Source organism: Cryptomeria japonica, chromosome 10 (genome assembly GCF_030272615.1).
Source record: "Cryptomeria japonica chromosome 10, Sugi_1.0, whole genome shotgun sequence".
Taxonomy (NCBI): domain Eukaryota; kingdom Viridiplantae; phylum Streptophyta; class Pinopsida; order Cupressales; family Cupressaceae; genus Cryptomeria; species Cryptomeria japonica.
Genome location: NC_081414.1, coordinates 877,639,852 through 877,645,851, shown reverse-complemented (window position 1 = coordinate 877,645,851; position 6,000 = coordinate 877,639,852).

Genomic DNA, 6,000 nt, shown 5'->3' with positions numbered 1-6,000 from the left:
ACCAATGGATATATCTTGTTGTAGACTCCTATGGCCCATTCTCAAAAAATAACTTATCATCATATTCAAAACTTAAACTGTGAAATAGGTTTTTACCTACAAGTGCACTGTGTTAACTTCTTTGATGAAATCATAAGTAAAGAAGTAACAATAGAGAAAGTTACCATTGTCAAAGGAATTGTTAAAATATGCAAACAAAACAAAGATAATAACAAGAATCAATCCAATGAGAAAAATTTCTTTTAGGGTAAGAACAAAAATATAGTCAATGATGGTGTGACTAATGCTAAAAATGTCTGAAATGTCCAACAAGAAACATTATCATCCTCCCAAGATACCCCCCCCCCAAAAAAAGAAAAAATCAAAACAATGTCATAATTCCACAAGGACAACCAAAACAAAACAATAATACACTTCATTAGGGGAACCTATGGAGATTTTTTTTCACAAACTTGTCCAAGCAAATTTAGTCAAATATTCTATGATGAAACCTCAAGTACATGCTAATATAAATAAGCACATTGAAAGCAATTTAACATGTTGCATAGACTCCAAACTAAGACTGAAAATATATTTTCAAATTTGACTAATTAAATTGATTCATCTAACTATTAAACACAAAAATATACAACACTTATCTAACAAATCACATAACAAATTAACAATTGATACAAATCTTTCTTATAAAAAAGCCAAAAAAATCATATACTCTTTATAAGATTTAAAAACCGAATAAATTTTTTGTTCGGTTTATCTTGTTAAAACATCTCTTTTGGCCGACTGCCCAAAATAATTAAATGTCTTATAATAGTGAATGGTAATTTTTAATACTGATCATCACCAAGAAACAGTTTACAACCATTTTTTAATGCCAAATTTAATTTTTTCATCTCGATGATTTTACAAATATTTGTAATTTTTTGTTTTTCTGTGATCCACCAATAAAGAGATGAGAAAGGATAACAGTCGATAGATTACTAAAGCGTTTGCTAACTATTCTTTACTAAAGCATTACTACTATGCAAACTCATTCATAAAATTGTAATTGCTTTTTCCAAAGTTTACAACTTAAAGATACGTATTTAGATATGTTTGACAAATTATTAATCTTTAATTGAATTATTATTGACATTTAAAAATTATTTTATTTAAATATTAAACGATTTAACGAATCAAATGACTAATAACAATTTTACAGCACAATTTCATATAAAATATTAAATATTTTTTAAAATATGGTACAAACTGCATTCATTCGTATTGCCTTCTTTGAACATTCCGAGGAGTTCCTTAGCACATGCAGAATTTGTCGGGGGAAGGTGACCAAATCAAATAAACTCATCCGCAATGTGGTTTCCGACTAACGTAAGCCAATGTGAAGAAAAGTCAGATGGAGGGTATTTCCAGGTACAACCATTCTAATTTCCTTCAACATGGATTTCCCTATGCACGTCTCTATTACGAGATATTTTCTTAACAATTCCGGAAGTGTGAGGGAAGGCTTCGCTTCAAAATTTGATGATTGATTAAAGTTAAATTTTGATGACGTTTATTTATTTTTAAGTTGTTTTTTTTGTTGAATGTAATTGGTGAGATGATGGTATGTTATTTTTATCATTTATTAATGATTAAATTTTTTGAAAATGTAATAAATAATAAAAAGAATGAAGTTGGGATTGTGTTTCGGACAATTTAATTAAATTAGTTTTTGTTTTATGACATCTTAACTAAAGCATGTAATTTTGGTATCATAATTGATGACGTGGACAAGAAATTTTAGTTTTAACTATTAAACTTGTCGATCAAGCTACCATAAAAAATTGAGCTTCATTCAAAATCATTATATATGAGTTTGAGAGATGCAAACTTAAGATACACAACTACTACGTAGTCTCTCCTATTGAACTCATCAAAACAATATGATGCTGAAATTTTCATTGATTCAAGGTCCAAGTGTTGAAACCTTGATTGACAACTTTCTAAATATAAATCAAAATAAGTTTTCGCTATGTGGAAGTTAATTATAGACTTGAACAACATAACCTCCATTAAAGTGTACGGTTGTTTATCTCTTACCTATTCACTACCTATTAATATTTAAACTAGTATAAATTTTCTTATATCATTAATAAAGTAATGTGCCATGGAGTTCAAAAGTTTCTAAAAAGTTAAACAATCTCCCTAACAAGATTTACATTAGCACTTGATTTTTCACAAATTGGTCTTATTATATCTTCAATCATGTCAATACTTAAAAATTATGCAAATTGGTCTTATTATTTTAGATATTTTTTCATATTTATTTACTTTTGTGTAGATCTTGGTAAAAGTTTTGTGGTTTAATGGATTCTATTTCTAGATGGGTTGAACATATGTGACTGCATAAATACCTTGTATGTGTAATGCCCAAATTGTTATGTTAGGATATTGATGGAAAAAATATAGACCAACAAAAAAAATCATTTATGTTGCATTGGACGACTACATGCACAAGGTACTATGACATCACACAATGACACATTAGGAAATTTATTACCAATACATCAAGAATGGTGACAAAAGTGAAAAAATTGAGAAAATATAGGTCAAATTCATGATGGAAAGATCAAAATACAAGTGTTAGTGGAAATTCTAAACTTCTAAGAAATTTGGCGGCTTTTATACAACTTTATATTTTCAACAAAAAATTATAGTTTTATGAAACTTTATAGTTCCTTTATAATATTATTGTTCATATAAATTGCAAGTATGCCCTAACCAAAACCCTTGAAGCATGCAAAAATTAGGAGTTTCCACATAGCTTAAAAAACCACTAAAATTACATGCACACTTCCAATGCTTGTAAACATATAAATGATGAAATTTCAAAGTTACCATGCAATTTTTTTAGCCCTTAAAAATTTCATGTGAAGCTCTAATCCTGACAAACAGATTAGTAGAAATTCAAAGTGTCTAAGTAACTTCATATCCCCAAAAAATTGCATGTAGACCTTTGATGCCCACAAAAAATTCCTCTATAATTTTGCTACCTCTATAAACTACATGTTGGTGGGTCTCCAATCCCTACAAATAAAACTCATATGAGACTTTGAATGTCGTGTAGATTTTCAAGTCTTACAAATTAGAAGTAGGGTTTCAATTCTAATAACAAACCTAACATTGTGCACTTTTTGAACACTAACACAACTTTGTAAAGTACGATTTCTATCTCAACTTCTTGTTGGAGTTGATTCTTTAATATTTTAGCTCCCAAAATCACCTATAATCAAACACACCACAAAAGGAGAAAATAAGCAATAGATTTGTTATAAAAGTCTAATAAGTTCTACTAATCCAAAAAATAAAAAATTAATAATATAATAGACAATGAAATAGTTTAATAAATTTAAGAAGCCATAAATTAAATTCTAGGTGAAGATTAAATTAGATCATAATATATGTCCTAATCCTATGACTTGACAAAAAATGCACATGACCTAAGTAAGCTTACACATGTTGATCTTAAAAGTGACCAAATAATCAATTAGTTAACCATGAAAATATCTTTTTGCTCAAACAACCCCCTTAAGTTTAACTTAGTGAGAAACTAAACTAATGCTTTAAAAAATAAAAAAATGGGTCCCAACCAACAGTTAGGCTTCATGAGGTACACAAATAAAAAAAATCATCATCAAACCAAAGAATTTGAGAAAACCTCACTAGAAAATGCTCCTCTCCAAAAAGAGATGTAAAAATGTGAAGGAAAGAGGACTCAATAGGTCTCCCAAGAACAACTTCATTCACCCCAAGCATTGATCACAATTGAAGATATCATGGCAATGTTAGAGGTTTAATAAAGATGTTTGCAACCTTCTCTTTAGTGTGCAAATACTCTAAGGAGAGATGAACATCATGGATTATAAGCTATTAAATAAAATGTATGTATATCTTGATGTGCTTCATTCTCTCACACACAATTTAGTTGTGTTTAATGTGAATGACACTTTGGTTATCACTAGTCAAAGAAATGTAGGACTATTAAGTAATAAACTAAACTCTGTCATTATTTGTCAAAGCCACAAAATCTCCTAGTTTGAAATAACTACACCTCAATATTTAGCCTTATTGGATGATAATGCAATAGTTGTTTGCTTCTTGCAAGACAAAGAAGCTAATCAGAACCAAGTAAAAAGAAAAACCTAGAAGAAGACTTCCATGAGTCAACATCACTTGACCAGTCTAAGTTGGCAAGGCCTATTATTTTGAATTTCTTGGTGTACTAAATGAAAAAATGTGTATACCCCTAATATACCTCAAATTTCTCTTGGTTTCCTTCCAGTGACTCTCATAAGGATGACGGGAAAAATGATAGACAAGCCCAACAATAAAGGTGATATTAGGATATGTGTGTATTAAATAGAAGAAAGTACCTACCATTTGTCTACACAAAGTAGCATCCATGCTTGGTGATGTGTAGTTGATTATCAATTTGGCACATGACTAAAATGTTAAGAAATATATAGACCCTAATACTCAAGGTTGAGAAATTTCAATCTCTGTCCAAAGAATCAATTTATCATTTTAATAGATTAAGTTGTCTTACTATGAAATTATTATGATTAGATCCATTTTTCTTATGATGCTGGAAATCAGCCAACATATCATTACTTAATAACACCTACTTATGTAAATTTATAACAGAAATAATGAATAACATCATAATAAGATAGAAAAATAGACATAAATCAACAACCTAACATCCCGCAACATAAGATTTACAGGGAGAAACATTAGACCAAGAACAATTACATGCAACATATCAGCGATTGAAATGATAGCTAGCAATATAGTAATCCATTCTTATGCACAATTCTAGAGCATATATATTATCATTTATTCAAGGCGTCGATGCCAATCAGAACATAATCAGGCTGGAATGAGATCTGGGAGCCTCTCGACTTTAATCGATCTTCATCAACAACTTTCTGGTATACAATGCAAAACAGCACACGAAAGATGGTACAAATAATCAACAAGGAAATCTGTAGCAGTATTGAGGTAATCTGGGTGTGGAGGTGAAATAATGCGCGATAAAATATGAGAGAGATTTCCCACAACGCTAATAAACATGTGAGCACAAACGAAATACCGGTTTGAGGAGGTGAGCACAAACGAAATACCTTCATCTTTTCCATTGTAATTTGATCGGGAGCGATGCTCTTCTTATGTGGGAAAAGGGGTACACACGGCATTGATTCGTATTGTCTTCTTTGAACATTCCGCGGACTTCCTTAGCATTTGCACAAGTTATGCGGGGAAGGTGTTGGGAAGTTACGACCAAATCAATAATGTGCTTTCCGACTAACGTTAGAAAATGTAGAGAAAAGTCAGATGGTTGGTGCTTCCAACTACGAGCATTCCAGTTTCCTTGAACATGGAATTCCCTACAAATTGTTTGTAGCACGTCTCTAGAAAATGTAGAACATGGAAGTGCGTGGAAGGCTTCATTTCAAAATTTAATGATCGATTAGAGTCGAATTGATGATGTTTATACATTTTTAAGTTGATTTTCAAAACAAAAGGTTGTAGTTTAATTGGTTTGAAAATCTTCACATATGAATTTGAGAGGTGCAAACTTAGGGTGCAAAACTATCAAGTACTCTATCCTATTGAACTCATGAAAATAATAAGATGCCAAGTTAAAGGTCCAAATGTTGAAATCCTAGTAAAGAACTTTCTAGATAAGAATCAAAATAAATTATAGGCTATGTTAATTATAGAATTGAACAACATAACCTTTAGAAAGATCTATAATCGTTTATATCTTACCTATTCACTACCTATCAATATCTAAACTATGTTATAGACGTGTTTATACATGCAATTTATAAAGAAACGTTTCGTGGAGATCTAAAGTCACATTAGAAAGTTAAACTATCTCAATAAGAAGTGGAATAGTTTTCTTAATTGGGTTTTCATCCCCTAACGGTTGTATCATGTATGGCTTCTAGTTCTATTTTG